Below are 21,543 nucleotides of genomic sequence, written 5' to 3'. Positions count from 1 at the left end.
GCAATATACTTCTACCATAGCAACACAATTTTAATGTTATATAAAACAAACAATATTTTCTTCTTTCTTTTTAAACATTTTATTAGGGATTCATACAACTCTTATCACAATCCATACATGCATCAATTGTGTAAAGCATATCTGTACATTCTTTGCCCTCATCATTTTCAAAGCATTTACACTCCACTTAAGCCCTTTGCATCAGGTCTTCCTTTTATTCCCCTCCCTCTCCGCTCCCCCTTCCCTCATAAGCCCTTGATAATTTATAAATTTTTATTTTGTCATAACTTTCCCTGTCCGACGTCTCCCTTCACCCCCTTTTCTGTTGTCCAAACTGAATATTTTCTTCATCTCTTGGATACTGAAGTACACTTTAACTTCCATGTGGTGCGTGTCTGAGCGTGAGAAAATAAACCACTACATCACCAGTCTAGTTTTGGACTGTTGTTTATAAGGACACTACCTGCTATGGTAAAGATGAAACAGTATGTTCTATGAAATGGAAGAAAAAAAACAAAAGCCTAAGGAGCTTTTACTCTGCTCTCTATGATTCTATGAGTCTAGAATTCATATGACAGGTCTGACATTATTGTTCTTTTAAATGTATGTTCTTATTCATATACGTAAAATATTAGTGTGTTTGTGTATTTGAAATCTGAAGATAAATACAATAACAACATCACATTAAAACTGGTGCTTGGTAGAGTAGAGGGTCAGCAAACAAGAGTAAAACTTTTTAGAGTGACAAAGGCTGAAACAATGGGCTCAAATATACGAACAATTATGAAGATGGTATTGGACAGGCCAGTGTTTCTTCCTGTGGTACACAGGGTCACGATAATTTAGAACTCACTTAATGACACCAAACAATAACAACTTCCATTGTACACTGGCTCTGAGTATAATAAGTACTAAAATGTTAGAGTATTTTTAAAATAAGCATTAACATAATAATCATTCAGAACAGTTGTTGAAAACATATAATCATGGTTTTAAAATATATAACAGCAAGATTAATCAAAGTTAAGGACAATATTGAACAACTGTAGATTTGCATGGGAACTTTTATTTTTTTATTTTAATGCACAAGAAACTTTAACACACAATTTTACAACTGCAGAGAATGTGGGGTAAAAGCAATTAAAAATACACTCTACGACCGGATATGTTATACTGGCGTTTTAACAACACAGTAACAAATTTGTTGATTTCATGACTCTAATTAATCGAGGAGAATGATTACATCATACACCCTAACAGTATATGTACAGATTTGTGGAAATTGGATGGATTGAGTTAGAGCACGCCTATCCCTGCCTTTGAGTTCATATTTGACCTTCATTGAGAGGGATTATTGCCAGGGATTCAAGGATGTTTCAACATTAGAAAACATATTAATGTAACCGACAACATAAACAGGAGAAAAATAAGAGCCCTGTGATCATGTTAATAGATGCAGAAAAGATGTATGACAATATCCAACACCCATTCCTGATAAAAACACTCAATAATATGGAAATGAAAGGGAGAGACCTCAACACAACAAAAGTATTAAAGGAAACACTATTGGAGAAGAACAATTAGATGACTGGAACTTGCTGGAAATAAGACACTTACACACACAGAAAGGTTTATCAAAAGAGTAATACAGAACCCACAGATTGGGGGGAATTCGTCTTTAACAATGAGGAGATGGAGACAGAAGGGGAGGAGAAGAGGAGGAGCAGAAGAAAACTATGGCATTTTCAGGAATCGCTAATCTAGATGCTCACCTGAGCATGCACCCAGGAAAAGGAGGCTGGAGTCTGGGTGGTCTAGCATAGGGAGTAGAGCCTGAAATCAGTGTCTGAGGATGAAGTTTTGTGAAGGGTCTTTCCGATGTGGCTCTTGAGTCTACAAGGCTTAGGGCTCTTCTTTGACTTGCGTGATTGGAGGAGTTCATGTGAAAGTCACATAGTACCAGGAGAGACATGGCCAAGTGGAGCAGTTGGAATCAGGTGCTGTCAGATATGTCTCCGTAGTCCATGCAATGGGAGTGTCTCCTGGGGATATTCCCAGTTGGGATGCCTGCTCTCCACCCACCACTTTCTGTCAGCTTGTCTTTCTGTCAAGGCTTGTGTGTTGTGTTTCAAATGCAGCAGAGTCACCCAAAATGAACAGGTTTCAGCAGGGCTTCCAGACTATGCAACTAAGAATGAATCAGTTGCCACTCCAGGTGCTGAAGATTACCTCTCAACCCCTCCCTCCTCATCGATTCCAGGTCACACCCCTTAGGACAGACTCCACCCCACACTCTACCTAGGTGATGCAATTTCCTGTTGAACCTACTTCCTCTGACTGAGAAGGTTCAGAGTGAGCTTCCCACAAGGGTAGGTGAGTCCTATGTTTCTATGTGGATTCCATGCGTGGAGTCCTCTGCAGGGTGACGTCCCCAGTGGTTTCTTGGTTCCTGAGGACGTTACAATTCCCGCACCCTCTCAGCCCCCATTCCAGGACGCCATGATTCCCTGGAATGTTTCCATTTAAATCCTTTCTGAGCTGGGTACAGGCCTCAGAGCATTCACGCATGGGAATACTCCTTTATCCTGCCCAGAACCCCTCATGCACCCTCACTCTTCAAGGCAAAAAGGCCGATTGGGGGTAGGTTCTTGTCTGGTGTCCGTTCCCTCCATGTTAGATGTCAGGCATGAGAGCAAGGGACCCCAGAGTGGCCTTTACCGAAAGGAGAGGCCAACCTTGGAGTCATCAGGCCATCCTATTGTTGACTGAGGTCTGTATTAGAGCTAAACTTCCCAGCACCTTCTTTGCAAAAGGGTGCCATAGCAGTCACAGCCCCAAACCCCAAACCCCGCACAGTTTAAGTCCTCGCATAGAGTCAACCTCCATTGAGTGCTTTCTGCCCAGGAACCAAGGCTGTAGGTAATCTGGCCCTCAGGCAGAGGGCTTTGGAGAGTGGATTACTTCAACCTCTCCAGGCAGTCCAAGGAGGGGCAGTCTCTCTTGGAGGTTTGCCTACATGTGTGTCCTTGATGGAGGTCACCAAACAGTATAGGGGGTCTCCTAGACAGGAACCATGTCCTGTCAGCCTTTCCTGACTGCATTGGTCAGGAGGTCCTGGACCCAACTTGTAAGCCCTCTATTTAAGGATGGAAGTGTCTGTCAGTGTGATGTATTCATTGATCACCCATCATGATTTTGTGGCAGTTTCCTTTGCCCTGCCCTACCCACAGAACCTCTAATTCACATCTCAATTCTGAACCTGGAAAGCCATTTCCACCTCCTCTTGGTGGCTTCCCTAATCCAGATAGATGATTTGTTTGTGTCTTTACTTTGTCTTTGTCTCTTAAGATTTAACAAATATTCTCTTTAAACTATATTTAAAATGGGGTCTCCTTTTTACTCTAAAACATCTTGACTGTGTGTGCTTCCTTAATCATTTCTGCCCATTGGAAACTAGTCTGTGCTCTGTTTTAGACTGCAAAAGAGACCCCAATCTCAAATAAAATTTAAGGAGAACATTTATTAATGATCAGAAATAATGCGGAGGAGGATTTAATTTATGGGGACACCCTTCAAATGTACTTTAGGCATGCACAGCCATCCACAGCCCTTTACTAACTGGGGTGCTAAGACTTTAATCTCTAATACAGCTCCTGGGTTTTGTCTCTGCTGATGTTGTACCTTTCCACTTGGAGTGTGAAGAGCACCTCAGCTCAGAGACTGGTTGTGTTAATGACTCATCTCTCATTATCACTGAGCTCTTCCACCTGTGCCACCACCCCCTTATCTTCCTTCATGACTCGTAGAGCATTGCTGGCCCAGATTTAATGTCCACCCATTTTATCAATAGGGAACTTTGGTTTCCTTTATCATCCTTTTGATTTGCAGAATCCAGAAAATATTTTATTTGTTTTTAGGTCCTTTTGTGTATCAATATGGAGAAAGAATAGCTTTTCTTCAACTATAAATAATTTCAGTTTTGAAAATTCAGAGGTTAATTCTACACTGCCCTATAAGGTCACTATGAGTCAGAATTGACTCCATGGCAGTGAGTTTTAGTTTTGTTCATTAATATTATCTTTTAGTGACTCATGCCTTCAAGGTAAACACTTTTTTGGTTGTTTTGAGTTATTTTCACAGTGACATAGTATTTAAAGTGTTCATTTATCAGTTATCCTAGTGGATACAGAAAATGTTTCATAGAACCCAATTATAATTATGTAAATTCATTTAAACCTTTTGATTTATTTATTTCATTTGTTAACTGTTTCTTCTTCAATTTGTTTGATTTGACTGTGTAAGAACTGTGTCCTACTAAGGTTAGCTCCTCATTTAAAAAAAAGGGGTCACAATTATTCCTAATTACAAGGTAACATTCAGATATATAATTCTTATATATAGTAAGATATCATCTTATTTAAAATAAAGTTACCATTTTCTATCTCCCACTGAATGGTAATACTTAATTGTTCTAACCCTTTATCCAAGGATTCTTGATAAAAGGCTTGTTTTATTGACTGCTTTATTGTTCTCAGGTGAACTCTGGTGCACTCTGTTTGTGATGCCATAGGACCTTAAACTGTTCCTTGTGGTTTCTAGGCTATAATTAATATGGGACCAGATTGCCACCTCGTGGGATACAACTGCTTACATTTCATGGAGCTGCCATAAATTTACTGTAGCAGTAGGACTTCTTCACTAAGTTATTTAGATAGGCCAAATTCTCAGTAGGCTTACATATTTTTCACTATGGGCACGGTGATTGTTAATGAAAATTATTTTTGCGTTTCTGATTTAGTCATATTTTCAACATAAAACCAATGTGCATGCATAGACATGGATATGCTTTCATCATGTTTAGTTTTCCCTTTGGTTAGGTGCCATGTCATGTTAATTCCATCTCATGGAAACTTAATGTGTTACATAGCAGAACAATTCCATAGTATTTCTGGAGTATCACTTGTGGAAACAGGTCTTCAGTCCTGTCTTCCACGGTAATGCAGGCTGAATTTAACGCCCCCAACCCTCAGTGGAACAGTCTAGTTCAAGCTGCTTGTGCCACCTACAAACCTTCATTGTCCTTAATGCCAAAAAGCAAACTCAGTGCCACAACGTCAGTTCTCACTCATAGTGTTCCTATGTAGGTGTCTGAGATTCAAAATCTATACAGGAACCACCAGCATCGTTTTCTTTTACAGATATGCTGGTGGAGTTGAACTGGCAGCTTTGAGGGTAGCAAATGAAGCTAGGATTCTCCCCCACCCCTAGAAATTAACCCGGCCAAACAGATGTCATCAAACCCACACCACCTCCTGCAGAGTCCGTGTGTGTCATTGCACAAAGATGTTGCAGAGGGGTTTCAGTGACTGGTTTCTCAAAGTGCATCACCCAGTCTTCCTTCCCAAAGACTCTGAATCTCTCCATGAACACCTATCCATGGTAGCTATTATAATGCTCAGGGACATCAAAAATTAAGCCAGGCACGCATGCATGCATGTACACACATGCCAGAACCTATGGAACCTGGCATTGTTTCAAAAAATGAAAACTCAAAAGTATACAATGAGATTGAATTTTTAACTATAACATGAGAATCCACCTTTTTGAATATGCAAAATTTGCAGGACTCAGAAAAATTAAGCCATTCTGTTAATTTTTAGCTCTCACTATTTTCTATTTGAATCATACAGATGTACTGTAACCTAACTGGTCTCTTTACCATAGCTAGAGAATACAATTAATATCAACTTTAATAGATCTTCAAGAGAGACACTATGTAAATTTTTTAATATTCTTTCTGAATTTTCATGGAAGAAAAACAGGTTTCTTAAAGATTTTTAAGATGTATAATTGAGGAATTATAAAATATAACATTTTTCTATTTAACATAATAATACTACAGTCTTTAGCATTATCTATTCAGAACAGATATGCAGAGGTTTCAAAAAGATCATGTATAAATTCCATTATTTTTATTCCATTTTTCCATGATCCTTTTGAAACCCACTTGTGCATTCACGGCATGAAAGATTGACTACCAATGAGCTCGTTGGATTTAAATTAGATAATAATTTGATAAATAGTCATCATTTGGCCCACCATTTGATTCCGTATGGTGACCATATGTTGTTTCAGAGTAAATCTATACTCCGTAAGATTTTTAATGGATAACTTCTGAAGGTATTCTCTCCTGGAACAAATTCTTTTGGTCTATCTCTTAGTTAATTCCATCACATCCTTCAAATCACAGTTTTCAATGAATTCAATTAATTAGACTATTAAGGGCATAGGGTGAAAAACACCACTAAACAGAATGACCCCGTAGGCAGGAACATAGAATGATTTCACAGTAGAAATCAACTGAGAGCGTACTTACCTATGTGTACCTTCCCCCTGTTTTGAGGACAGATATTTGCTCTGGTCCTAACTAAATTAATTAGAGGCATTGACAACAATACCTTTCTTATTGATAGCTGTCATCTAGTTTTCTCCAGTTTATAAGAACAGGATGCACCCATGGGGATGTAGTGGGTTATGTGTTGGATGGCTAACCACACGATCAGCAATTCAAAACCATTAACTGGTTGCAGTTTCAGAAACACACAGGGCCTTTTGTACTCTGCCCTGTAGAGACTTTATATGTCAGAATTGACTCAATGACAGCTCATTGTTTTTTAATGGGCAACAGAGTAAAACCATGCCCTGTGACCTTAGTATTCTGAGTTCAATCTGGGCACCTTGTTTCTTGGGGACTGAAATGGTGACTTTGGGCTCTTCACATATTGAATATAAACCTGAGAGTCCTCATTTGCATTTCTTCTAACTATTGTATCTTTTGTTTTAATTTTTTGCTACTGTTTCTTCATGATCCATTTATTTTTCCAGTGTGGGAATTTCCATGTATACTTATTGCTAATGAGCTTTTAATTTAATATATAAACATGTATAAACCACTTTATATTGCCACTTTCCATGAATCAGATGCAAATGCCTTAAAAGTTTATTGAAAATGTGCTTGTGATTCCTGGTTTTGCATGTCTACCTACCTTAATTCCGTACATTTAGGTAAAGTCTGAAAGAGCAGACAGTTCCACATATATAATTAGCAATGTGAATTTCTTGACGGCTTAGATTTGGGTTCAATTTAGGGTTATAGAGTGCTAGAGTCAGAGTTTGTGTGAGATTGGAATCTAGTTCCTGGGATTAATGTTCCCGGTTCAAGAACAAGAGTCAATGGATAGAAACAGAACATAAGGGTCATGAGTTAAGAGTCAGATGTTGGTGAGCAGATTAAAGGGCTTTATGTTTAGAATGTGTCGTGCCTACCAGCTTATGTTTGGCGTTACTTAGGGGATTATGTGTTATGGTATAAAGATAGAGAGTTATGGTTTAAACAGTATAGTTTTGGAAAGTGGTTTCGTATATTGAGACATTATGTCATAAAGTTAGGATTAAGGTTGTAGAATATATACAAAGATGTTTTTCTGATTCAAACCATTGGGATAATTGAATTAGGTTAGTTTGAGAGTGTATGGCAGGCGTCTTCAAACATTTTATGCAGGGGGCCAGTTCACTGTCCCTCAGGCCGTTGGAGGGGCAAACAATAGTTTAAAAAAAACTATGAACAAATTCATATGCACACTTGACAGGTCTGCTGCTAAGCAGGACAGGCAGAGGCGGCAAAAACAACTGGTGGGCCTGATAAATATCCTCGGCAGGCCGCATGTGGCCCGTGGGCCATGGTTTTGGAGTTGTTGATTAGCAATTAATAGTTAGTGGGTTAACTTTCAAATGTTATTTTTGCGTGTTGAAATGTAGCCTACAACGATTTTCTATTTATTACCTATTTATGGCATATTTTGAATATTTTATGGATATGAACATTAATTTATGATTAGAGGAAATTTTATTTCATTTTGGAAGCCTCTTTTCTTCCTTAAAAAAACCAATGGAGATCCCCTCACAGAGGGGTTCAGGAGAGGAGATGGGTCAATGATGGTGCGAGGTAGTACCAATGAAGAACACAGCTTTCCCCCATATCCTGGATGCTTCCTCCCCCCAACTACCATCATCCGAATTCTACCTTGCAGGACTGGATAGGGCAGAGGTTGCACACTGGTACATATGAGGGCTGGAGGCACAGGGAATCCAGGGTGGATGATACCTTTAGGACCAAGGGTGTGAGGGGCGATGCTGGGAGAGTGGAGGGTGAGTGGGTTGGAAAGGGGGAACTGATTACAAGGATCCACATGTGACCTCCTCCCTGGGGGAGGGACGGCAGAGAAGGGGGGGGAGGGAGACTCCAGATAGGGCAAGATATGACAAAATAATGATGTATAAATTACCAAGGGCACATGAGGGAGGGGGGAGCGGGGAGGGAGGGAAAAAAAAAAGGAGGACCTGATGCAAAGGGCTTAAGTGGAGAGCAAATGCTTTGAGAATGATTGGGGCAGGGAATGTATGGAGGTGCTTTATACAATTGATGTATGTATATGTATGGACTGTGATAAGAGTTGTATTAGCCCCTAATAAATTGTTTAAAAAATAAAAAGAAAAAAAAGAAAAGAAAATCTTATTTTGATTGCTTTAATTAGATTATACAGTCAATGTTTAATATCAGTAGTGAAAGTGAAGATTAATGTTTGTCCTTTTTCTGAGGTGGGGTGATGTTTTTCTCTTTCCTCCTATATTTTGACTTTTTAAAAATAGGAATGTGTTTCTCAACCCTCATATGTACCAGTGTACAGCCTCTGTCCTATCCAGCCCTGCAAGGTAGAATTCGGATCATGGTAGTTGGGGGGAGGAAGCATCCAGGATCTGGGGGAAAGCTGTGTTCTTCATCGATACTACCTCACACCCTAATTAACCCATCTCCTCTCCTAAGCCTCTCTATGAGGGGATCTCCATTGGCTGACACTTGGGCCTTGGGTCTCCACTCTGCACTTCCCCCTTCATTTAATATAATATATATATACACATACATATATACATATACACATACATACACACACTTATATCTTTTTTTTTTTTTTTGCATGATGCCTTATATCTGGTCCCTTGGGCACCTCGTGATCGCACTGGCCGGTGTGCTTCTTCCATGTGGGCGTATTTGTTTCTGAGCGAGATGGCCGCTTGTTCACCTTCAAGCCTTTAAGACCCCAGACACTATCTCTTTTGATAGCCGGGCACCATCAGCTTTCTTCACCACATTTGCTTGTGCACCCATTTGTCTTCAGCGATCCTATCATGGAGGTGTGCAGTCAATGATATGATTTTTTGTTCTTTTGATGCCTGGTAACTGATCCCTTTGGGACCACTCGATCACACAGGCTGGTGTGTTCTTCCATGTGGACTTTGTTGCTTCTGAGCTAGATGGCCGCTTGTTTATCTTCAAGCCTTTAAGACCCCAGTCACTATCTCTTTTGATAGCCGGGCACCATCAGCTTTCTTCACCACATTTACTTGTTCACCCATTTTGGCTCCAGCTGTTGTGTCGGGAGAGTGAGCATCATAGAGTTCCAATTTAATAAAAGAAGGTATTCATGCATAGAGGGAGTGCTTGAGTAGAGGCCCAAGGTCCTTCCGCCACCTTAATACTTGACCTATAAATATAGACACAAAGATCTATTTCCCCAACCTCCTATATATATTTGCATGTACATGTCTGTCTAGACCTCCATGAATGCCCTTTGACTCCTAGCTCTTTCCTCCATCTCCCTTGACCTTCCTCCTGCCCTACTACCATGCTTCATTGCCACCTGGGCTAGAGTATACCTCTTCTCTAAGCAACCTTACCCTTGATCATTTCCCACCAGGCCTGCCACTCCCCCTTCTCTACCCTTTGGGGTCCCATGTTTTTCCCTTGTCCCTGGGTTTGTTAACACCACTTCCTTACCCCCCCCTACCCCCCACCCCAAGTCCCCCCGGAACTGTCGGTCCCGTTGTTTTTCATCCAGATAGTTCATCCAGCCTGTCCTATTCAGACAGACCTGTGGAGTCACTAACATGCACGAAAACTAGACAGAGGAACACAAAGCAACAGTATACAACCAGACAACAAAACAACCAAAACAAACCACTGAAAAAGAACAGAACAAAACAGTTCACAAGAGAAAAGCTTGTAGTTAGTTCAGGGATCTTTGCTGGCCCTTAGGAGCGTTTTCCAGTCCAGCCTGTTGGGGCACCACGCCCTGGCCCCAAAGTCCACTTTCAGCATTCCCTGGGGACCTTGCCACTCCATTCCCTTGCTGTTCCGCTGCACTCCCCCAGTGCATTGCCTCGGTGTGGTGGGATCAGGTCAGGTGCAATTCCCACACTGTGTCTCCGGTGCTGTCCCCTGTATCGCCCTTAGTCACTGAGGGGCCTCCAGGACCAAGGGCGTGAGGGACGATGCTGGGAGAGTGGAGGGTGAGTGGGTTGGAAAGGGGGAACTGATTACAAGGAGCCACATGTGACCTCTTCCCTGGGAGAGGGACAGCAGAGAAGGGGGGAAGGGAGACCCAGAATAGGGCAAGATATGACAAAATAACGAGGTATAAATTACCAAGGGCATATGCGGGAGGGGGGAAAAGGGAGGGAGGGGGGGAAAAAAAGAGGACCTGATGCAAGGGGCTTAAGTGAAGAGCAAATGCCTTGAGAATGATTGGGACAGGGAATGTATGGGTGTGCTTTATACAATTGATGTATGTATATGTATGGATTGTGGTAAGAGTTGTTGGAGTTCCTAATAAAATGTAAAAGAAGAAGAAAAAAAAAAGAATAAACTCAAAAACTTTTTTAATCATTATATATTTTTAAAATCCATACATCAATTGCATCAAGCACATTTGTACATATGTTGCCATCATCATTTTCAAGCAATTTCTTTCTGTAATTTCAAATTTCATAGCAGAAACAATACAGACAAGATAGAAATACAATGAAATATATAAAACTCTGAAATAAAAGTCAAATAGAAAAAAAAATAGGAATGTGTATTAGCATATTCACATATTGAACTATATTGTTTCATGTTAGATTTGCAGAGGTGATTTTTTAGCATGAAAAGTCTTTGATTTTGTTTAGTATGTTTCATGTGTCTATTTAGATAGTTAATCGTTTTTTGCATTAATTGCTATATTACAGAGCTTATTTTCTTATGTTAAATCAACTCTAGGGAAGATTCCAATTAATCATGGTATATAATTATTTCAGTGTGTTGTCTGACTCAGTTCCCAATATTTTCAAGAACTTTTTCAAGTGGATCCATTACAAATATTGGTCTACATTATTCTTGAAGTATCATTATCTGACCTTGTTAACAGTTTATTACTGTCTCAAAGAAAATGTTATTAAGTGTACTCTCACAACTATTGTTATGTTTTCATCCAATAATTTGAACTTAAGAAAAAAAGTGTGTATTCATACTATGTGAATTCTCTGGTATTTAATCTACTTTAGATTTAGCCTTGAAGTTTCTCATGGAATTTAATTGTGATTCAGTTGATTCTGGACACTCTGAGCATCTTGAAACTCACTCAACTCATAGATCACTTGTTCTGGAGGGATCCTCAGGTCTGGCAGCTGACCCCTCAGTGTAGAGCAGTGTTTCTCAAAATTCCTAATGCTGTGACACTTTAATATAGTTCCTCATGTTGTGATGACCGTCCCAACCGTAAAATTATTTTGTTGCTACTTCATAACAGTATTTTTGCTACTGTTATGAATCATACTGTAAATATCTGATATGCAGGATGTATTTCCATTGTTACAAATTGAACATGATTACAGCATAGTAATTAATCACAAAAACAACATGTAATTATTTATTGTGAAGTATTTATTTCTAATTATAAATAAATGAAAAATTGTCTTGAAGCCTGGTATAGAATGGGTAACAGTCTTCACGTCAGGGACTCATGTGCGTGTATCTGCATGTTGGCAGACCTGCCTGGAGATGGGTAAGGTCTCAGTTCCTATGACCATCAGAAATATGTTTTCCGATGCTCTTAGGTGTCCCCTGTGAATGGGTCGTTCGACATCTAAAGCGGTTGTGACCAACAGGTTGAGAACCACTTGCGTAGAGGGATAAATGATTACAGTACTCTTGATGGACAAATAGTCACTCACACCTCAGTGACTGTGTTCTACCCTCACACTTAGGCCCACGATGGGAAATACTCTGTCATAAGACATGCTGGGTGGACGGTAGAGAATTTCCTTCAACTCACCTCCAGGAGAATGGTGTAAATCAATGAGGGACAGGAATTTCTCGGTGATTTTATCATCACTTTGTTCTTCTTCTTCTTTTTTTTTTTTTTAGCTAAGGCAACCCATTCCTTCTTTTTAATAAGAGAGTTTATGTTTTGGCAAAGTTCACATGAAAGGTTTGGTATCCGTTACCATGGAAATAACTTTTGTAAATATAACTATCACACTAGCATTTTGTGCCTGTCTTGTGTATTGATTAGTGGTTTCTGAGGATGTCAATGTTAGGTGTCATTGAGTTGGTTCCACATCGTAGCGACCCAGTACACAACGGAAGGAAACACTGTGTTCTCCTTTAACAAACTCGCAATTTAGGATGAACCCATTGTTGCCGTCACGGTGTCAATCCATTTAGAAGAGGGATTTCTATTTTTCACTGCCCCTCTACTTTACCAGACATACTGTCCTTCTCCGGGACTGCTCCCTTCTGACAACATTGTCCAAAGTATGTAATATGGACTCTCACTCTCTTTACCTCTAACTAGCATTCGGAGCTCACTTCTTCGAAGAGAGACTTGTTTGTGCTTTTGGAGACCAATGTTATTTCCGGATTCTTGGCCATCACTACAATTCAGTCAAACCGATTCTTCTTCAGTCTTCCTTATTCAGTGATCAAGTTCCACATATGAGGCCACTGACTATACGATGGTTTGGGTGAAGTGAACCTGCTCCTCAAATTAAGATCCCTGCTCTCCAACACTCACAACAGCCTAATAAGATTTACATTTCCAATACAACATATTTATTGATCTCTTGACTGGTGATAGAATGACTATCACCATTCTGGTTTTGTTGTTGTTGGATTCTTTGAATAAGCTAACAGTTTTCTGGAAGGAGTTAGAACTTAGTCAAGCTTAGATTAAGAACGTTGCTCACTGAGGGGGTCTGGAAGGCAACCTTTCTCTGCAACCGACCAAAATAAGACCCCTGAGTTGAAGCCTGTTCTTAAGATTTGGTCGTATGGTGAGCCTTATATTTAAAGTATGCTTGATGACTGGGCATTAAACAAATTTTGTTTTTCTCTAGTAGCCTGACTTGCTGATTAGTTTTAGAGGAACACTAATCTGGCCCACACAGAAGAGAAGGTAATGGAGCAGAGTGCAGCTCAGACCCTTTCTTCACTTGGAGTTCTGGAGTCACACTGCCTTCTCCCAGCCTCCTTTCACAGTGATGCCTGGAAATAGCCTGCACAGGAATGGAGCTCAGCCTTCAATTAAGTTGACTATGAAAGGGGTCACTGGCGTCATGTACTCAAGACTTCAGGATAGGAGAATAGTCTGTGCTCTCACCACTACATAGCATACCAACCTACAGCTGATTCTACAGAATATAGAGACAGCAGACGTGAGGCACAACATCTGTGAGCTTGACAAGCCTGGTTCAAGCCCTGCAGCTGCACCTGGAGACAGTGAGCCAAGTGTGCAGGTAAAGCACTCCCAAAACTTCAGGTTTCAATTGCTGAGCTTCTCACCTCTGAGGGCTTCCCCCCAAAAGAGGAATAATCCAAATATTCTTGTGAACAAGGTTCAGATTCTCAGGTGTATTATCCAGAGTGAGTCATCCCTATATTAAACAATGTATGATGAGACTCTATCTGATGGACTATGTGCAGATTTGCATGTGAGTGGTCCCTTTGTAATAAAGTGAAAAAGGGCTTCATCTGGGATGAGAATGTTGGCTGTTTCCTCAGAGAACTCTGTTCTGTCCGTGACTTCTCCATTCACTAGGACCAGAGTTTCCAGGCCACAGAAAGTGATGAGTAGTGTGGCTGAGGAGGTACCTGTGGCTGTAGGATTGAGAATGACTAGGAATAAAGACTGTGTTCCTCTGTTGTCAGTGGTATATATTTATAAGCCACTCATAACAAATCCAATGACATTTAAATGGTGAGATACTCATTTTCTTTTCTGCATTAGATTATGGTAACATTATTAGATACTCAAGTTTGAGGATCGGCTAACTCTAGTAATCTCAGTGAATTCAGCCCAAAGTGGCTCCAATTCAACGTGTGCTGTTAATAGGAATGGCTTTTGTGAGTCCTAAAAAGGAAGAACTTTTCTTCAACAACTATACTCCTATGTCTTTTCAGAGGCATTCTAGTGTGGAAAGAGTACATGTCACCCTAAAGCAGAAGTAGGGTAAGCTGACTAAAAGAGCAAATGTGAACCCTGTGGGTGAAACCAGAAATAGTGGGCTGACATTCTGTGGGACTGAGCAAGTGAGTTCTCTGAATCCAGAATTTGCACAGATAAGTTCTTATGTGTCTTGACCCTCTGGGTTGAACGTTCTGGAGGACAAGTAGAAAATACTAGCATCCACAGAATGATATTAGTGAATTTATTTATTTGCAGATGGGTTTCCAGAAAATACAAAAAAATAAAATACTGGACCACCATTGTTAGAAAAACCAACCAAACAGTGTAATTTGAAGAAACAACCAAATAAAATAGGCTGACCGCCTAGATTTTGATTAAGTCGTTGTCAGAATACCTCAAAGTATGAGGGAAGAATATACTGTTACTTTTTCAGCCAGTACTCAAACGCCTATTATTCATAGTTCCTTTTGCCCCAGGCCCCAGTTGGCTGTGAGTCTGACTGAGAAGTACTTATCTATGAGACATGAGAACTCTGATGCAGAGACCCCTGGCAGAATCATTTCCTCTCCTTAGGGTAAACAGGCCGATTTTTGCTATAGAACAGAATGTATTTTCCTGTTACAATATAACTTTTGAATTCACAGATAAAAGGTCTAGGCATGGTTTTGTTTTCTTTTTTCATTAGAGAGGGATTCTTTACGGAAACAGATTTAGAAGAATCTGCAGATCCCCACAGGAAACCAGACTTGAAGCTCCAGCTGCACCTGCTCCTGGGTCTAAGTACTGTGCTCTGTGGGTCCTGAGCGCCCCCTAGAGACTATTCTCCTCCCTGACTGGAAGGTTTGTGTCTTGGCTCTCACTGACTTCCCCTTGCTGTGTGTCTTGCATATTAGTACATGGCCATGTCCTTGGCTTTCACACTGTCCATTTAAGACAGAGCATGTTCTTGACATTGTCTCTGGAGATGGTGAATCTCCCCTTTATGGAGTCTGTATAGTATGCACTACCACCAGTATTAATACCTGAGACCCACTGCAGGCCCTTTCCTGGAGCCTGGTGGATCCAGCTTATTTCATACTAGTGAAGGTGAATCCAGAAGCTCAATAGGAGAGTCTGAGCCCCCCACCCCCGGGCTTTCTCAGATCACCCAAGACTCCATCAGCTGCACCTCATACTTGACACCTGCAAACACAAAGACCCGTGATCAGTTGTCACACACATACATACTAAGGTACTCACAATTACACACATACACAGCAGAGTCTACAATGATAACCATGTAAAATGGTCAAAATGAAAGCCAAGATTGGTACAAAATTCATTATGTGTCCTGTGTACTAGCACCTGGGCACAAAATGGAAACAGCAGAGACCCCAGAGACGGGGACTGTCCTCTGAGATCTCCCACATCAGGGGCTGTGGCCGGTTTCTCAGCAGGCAGAGAGCTGCATGTGCATGTCCTCTGATATTTAGAAGCAGATGAGAAGAGAATATTGGCAAGAGTTCTCCCTCAGACTTAGAGAAACACAAGCACTCTCTAGGGAAAACAAAGCTTTTCAACAGGTTGTTAATCAAGCATTCCTTTAGTTGTATATTATCAATATTTATTAACATTTTATTAGGGGCTCATACAACTCATCACAATGCATAAAAATACATACATCAATTATACAAAGCACATCTATATATTCTTTTCCCTAATCATTCTGAACGCATTTGCTCTCCACTTAAGCCCTTTGCATCAGGTCCTCTTTTTGTCCCCTCTCTCCCCGCTTCTCCCTCCCTCATGAGCCCTTGATAATTTATAGATTATTATTTTGTCATATCTTGCCTTATCCGGCGTTTCCCTTCACCCCTTTTCCTGTGTCTGTCCCCCAGGGAGGAGGTCACATGTAGATCCTTATAATCGGTTCCACCCCTCCAACCCACTCACCCTCTACTCTCCCAGTATCACCCCTCACAACCCTGGTCCTGAAGGTATCATCCACCCTGGATTCCCTGTGCCTCCAGCTCCTATATGCACCAGTGTGCAACCTCTGCTCTATTCAGACTTGCAAGGTAGAATTCGGATCATGGTAGTTGGGGGGAGGAAGCATTTAGGATCTGAGGGAAAGTTGTATTCTTCATTGGTGCTACATCGCACCCTGACTGACTCATCTCCTCCCCTAGACCCCTCTGTGAGGGGATCTCCAGTGGCCGTCAAATGGGCTTTGGGTCTCCACTCTGCACTTCCCCCTTCATTCACTATGGTAAAATTTTATTTTTTAATGATGCCGTATACCTGATCCCTTTGACACCTCGTGATAACACAGGCTGGTGTGCTTCTTCCATGTGGGTTTTGTTACTTCTGAGCTAGATGGCTGCTTGTTCACCTTCAATCCTTTCAGACCCCAGACACTATCTCTTTTGATAGCCAGGCACCATCAGCTTTCTTTGCCACATTTGCTTATGCACCCATTTGTCCTCAGCGAACGTATCATGGAGGTGTGCAGCCAATGATATGATTTTTTGTTCTTTGATGCCTGATAACTGATCCCTTCAGGACCACGTGATCGCACAGGTATTATCAATATTTTTAAAAGTAGTTTTCAGTTTATAAACCTTATATTATATACACAACAACTTTGTGATATGAGAGCTCACAGTGCATTCTCTCATCCCCTTTAAGATGTGGATATGTGTGATGATAGTGGATGACTCTACTATTTGTTTCTTTCATGAGAACATTTTCCCCCTGCCTTCCAAGGAATTTCTCCATTGAAGTGATAATTGTATACTGTGGGCATGAAGTATCCCTAAATATGCGACATGGCATCTGCTGTCTGGTTTCCAATGTGGAGGTTCAGGTTCTCCCTCTGTTGTCATGATCAAGAAAAGTGTGTGTTTGTCTCCTAACTTCATCTTCTCACAGAGGCCACTTTCGTTTAATCAGTTTACTAGTTGTGTCCCTTCTATTTCATTAATTTCAGTCCTTATACTTATTTATTTCCCCCTGCTATCTGTGCTCGGGCATACAATTCCTTTTGTCTGGTTCCATGAAATGGAAACTGAGGTAATTCTTTTGAGAGCTGTATTTTTATATGATACAGATGTGTGTGACTATGTATTCCTCACTAAGTCCACTTTGGTTGAAGACCACAAGTCATAATATTGTTCTTTCATTTTTATTCAGCCCAATACAGCCGTGCAGGATGTAAAAATCATTAAATACATGTCAAAGCTATAAGTCATACATCTCAATGTGTGCATCACTCACACTCACTCACACCCATCGAGTCAATGCAGACTCACAGCGACCCTGTAGGACAGGGGAGAACTGCCCCTGAGTGTTTATGAAACTAACTCTATATGGGAGCAGAAAGCCCAGTCTTTTTCCTGTGAAGCAGCTGGTGGTTTCAAACTGCTGACCTTCTGTTTTTTTCAGCCAATTAAGTGATTACTATGCCACCACAACTCATGTAATTAGGTATATAATGTATAAATGAATGAATATTATAAAGTACATTGGATGTAGTCATAAATACTAAGGTAGAGTATATCTATTGAGAAAATATCTTAGAGGGAAAGAAACCATAGAATTGAAGAGGAAGCTCCTGGCTCCCGTGACTCCGCTATTGCCCTTGCCCGAGAAGCCTGGTCCTCTGCTTTGTACAACCCATTACTGCAGTTCAGTTTGTGTATGGGATGGCACTGCGTTCTCTGACTGTCAGTCTCATGCAGTAATGGACAGCTGAACCCTCAGTGCTTATTCAGTCAGCTGCAGGAGAACTGCTGTCTGGACAATTTTGGAGCTTGAGAGTCAACTCCTTTGACATGGAAGAGTGTTGTCTGCTACAAAATCATACTGTTAACAGCTGTTCCAGCCCTGTCTGCCTCTTTTGGCAGATCCAGCTCTGGAAGTATAGAGACACCAAGATTTCCAACCTTAAGGAGTGCACATCACTCCTGGGCTCAAATCCTAATGCCATACCTGTCACAGGACACCTAAGAAGGGGGAAACAATCAATAATGGCAAATAATGGAAATCTCTTTGATGTCAGCCCATTTTTAGAATCTCTTGACACTACCGGTGAGAAGTAACCTCCAGACTGCAGAATATGCAAAATAAAAACAGGATTTATGGACAAGGTCTCTCAAAGCTACAGAACTCTGCCCGCCATATGATTTTTCCTTGAGTTTGGAGATTTAAACTGGAAATTGGATAAGAGATCTGATGTGTGAACTTCTGGGGATAGGATGGGAGAAGTAGAAATTGTCCAGTCTAATGCTCTCCTCTTCCATGGGATGGGTCTTCATTTATTGAGAAATCAAGAGTTTTAAGCTGAAGATCAGAGAAACTTTTGGTCCACAGTGAGCATAGAAAAAATAAAATATGATTTCATAGAAACCCTGACTGATAGTGGACATTTATTTTACCCTATTTTCACATTTCTCATCACATTCCCTGGGGAGTTCACTCCTCTTTCCTTATCTCAACATCTCACTAAACATCAGTTGGGACCGAACAAGTGGTACAGTTTTGAGACTCAAAATGGACAAAGGACACTTCACTAAAGAATACATTCAGTTGCCAACAAACGCAGTCCAAAATATATTAAGTCACATTACTCATTGCTGCTGTTCTTGGTAGATGATGTCCAGTTGGATTTTGCTCATTCTGACAATACAGAACACGTCCTGATCTATGGCATTCCCTCAACCCTTCTGTTTGAACCCGTTCTTACAGAAATCATGTTAATCCATATGGTGGAGGGTTGTTTATTTTCTTTTTAACTGAACCCCTGTTTCAGAAATCCTAGCAGAAAGCACAACACGCTTCTCCAGGGACAGACGCTCTTGATTACATATGCAATGTATATGGCAGGCCATCTCCCCATTCTGGCTTCTAAAGAGCATTCTGGCTATACTTCCTTCAAGACAGATATCATTGTCATTCTCACAAGCATGGAATGTTACTCATACTTTTTACTGATTGATCTTTTCTAGTATTGTTTATATTCTCATTTCCCAGCTCTCCTGTGGGCTTTATGAGGCCATTGAAAATACCATATGCTCCTGAGTTCTCAAACAGGTTTATTTTCTTTTTAAAAATCATTTTCCCCTATGGTATATCCTTTGTGTTCTTTTATTCTCCATTCTCTTCAAAGGTGTTCATCAATATAAATGGTTCCATTTAAAAATATCCCATAAAATTCTTATATTAGGGTTCTTAAAAATAGATATTTCTTTTAATTTAGTGTCAAGAGATTTGTCTAAGTTCATTGATTCCGGTTTCCATTGTTTCAATTTTCAATTTTTATCTTTCAGACTTACTTATTTCAACTATCTCAGTGTTTCTCTTTTGGATTTGTTCTTGGAGTTGTTGAATTATTCTTAAATTTTATCGGTTTTGTTAGATATTTTAAAATTTTTTCTTCAATCCCCATTTTTTGTTTTTATGTAGCTTTTTTGGGAAACATTCCTATAATTGTTTAAAACATCTGACCATCATTTTTCTGAACTCCCTCATGAGGAGCTCTAACCTGGAAAATCTCCCATGTCTGTGACTGTCTCCTTTGCTTTTCACATGTAAATGACCTTGATAGTATACCCTTTGCACTAGTTGTAGTTATGGAAAGTTCAAATGTTGTAGCTGTTGCATGTTCAAACTTATTCAGAGAAAGGATTGATAACAAACTAAAGATGGTCCCTAACCCCCTTCAGAGCTCCAGTCTCAGGTTGGCTTCTGTAGTTGCCGGAGGTGGAAGTGAATGACACAAATGGTGCCTTCTATAAAACTGTCTTGAAAGAAGGAATAAAAGAAATCCCGAGACTTTCAAACTGCCCACCTGGTATCCATCTCTGTCCCAGTGGAGGGACTGGAGCTTTTATCTTCACCCCAGATGAATGTCACAGCAAGGCCCCAGGTCAATGGAAAGCTTCCCTCTTAAACAGGAACTACTGTGTGGCCTACCAATTAACAAACTCCAGGCTATCTTGGAAGCAGTACAGCCAGAATGCTCCTTAGAAACGAGGTTGGCCAGACTTCATGTCCCATATGTTGGACATGTTGTCAGAAGAGACCAGTCCTTCAAGAAGGTCATCATTCCTGTTATAGGAGAAGGGCAGTAAAAAATAAGACCCTTAACAAGATGGATTGACATTGAGGCTGCAACAGTGGAATCAAATATATGAACAATTGAGAGGACGACACACAAGCAGGCAGCATTTCTTCAGTTGTACATAGGGTCTCTGTGAGTGGAAACAGACGGAATGGCCCCAAAAAACAACAACAGAGATGCAGGGATGTAATAAATCACAGCCTTTATCATGCTATGTTCAGCCAGGTTTGCCTCTTCCTGAGGGGACTGTCTCAGGGAACGGGAGAGGAAGTGGTTCCACTGTCCTCCACAGGGAGTGGGGATTCAGGACAGAACTCACCTCTATCTTTAATTTCTGAGGAAAGAGTCCTGTATGAGGGACTGTACAGCATGGACTTTTTTTGGACCACCTGGAAATTGCCACTTTCTCGGACTACTTGAACAAGCTTGCTCCCTCCAAAATGTCTGGAATTCAAAACAGGGTTTTATTCTTCTCTGTTTTTTGATTGTTTGCTTGTTTGTTTGTTTGTTTGTTTGTTTTGCAGGAAGTGTTGCTTGTTTGTGTTGAGATCTTTACTGTGAATAGGTGTTTACTAAGTATCTGGCTATATTTTCCTAGAAGAATTTTCAACTCCTTCAAGGAATCATTTTTATCATGTATGCTCGGTGCAAACTGGGGTGTGATTTCTCATTTGTTTCTTAAATAGATGCTAATCGTGCATGACAGTAATATGGCACCATCAAAAACTTCAGTAGTTTCTCTGTACATCGTGCTTTGCTGAGAAAATAATCTAAGAAGTTGTCCTGAACATGGAAGAGCACGGAAATAAGATTGGAGCAAGCCTTATTAACACCCTGTAGTACACAGATAACATAAAACCACATGCCATAAGGTAGTATGCCTTGAAAAACTTACTGATTCAGACCAGGGACTGGTGTCTTAACTACAGATTACAAGTCAATGAAAGAAAACCAGAATCCTCACTATGAGACCAATAAAAATTGTCATGAAAAATGGAGATAAGATTGAGTTGCCAAGGATTTCATCTCACTTGGATCTCCAGTCACTATTCACAGAAGCCATAGAAAAGTGATGCATTTCCCTGGGCAAAGCTGCTGCCC

The sequence above is a fragment of the Tenrec ecaudatus genome, chromosome 17 (assembly GCF_050624435.1).
Source record: "Tenrec ecaudatus isolate mTenEca1 chromosome 17, mTenEca1.hap1, whole genome shotgun sequence".
Classification (NCBI taxonomy): domain Eukaryota; kingdom Metazoa; phylum Chordata; class Mammalia; order Afrosoricida; family Tenrecidae; genus Tenrec; species Tenrec ecaudatus.
Note: the sequence above shows the minus strand (reverse complement) of the source record.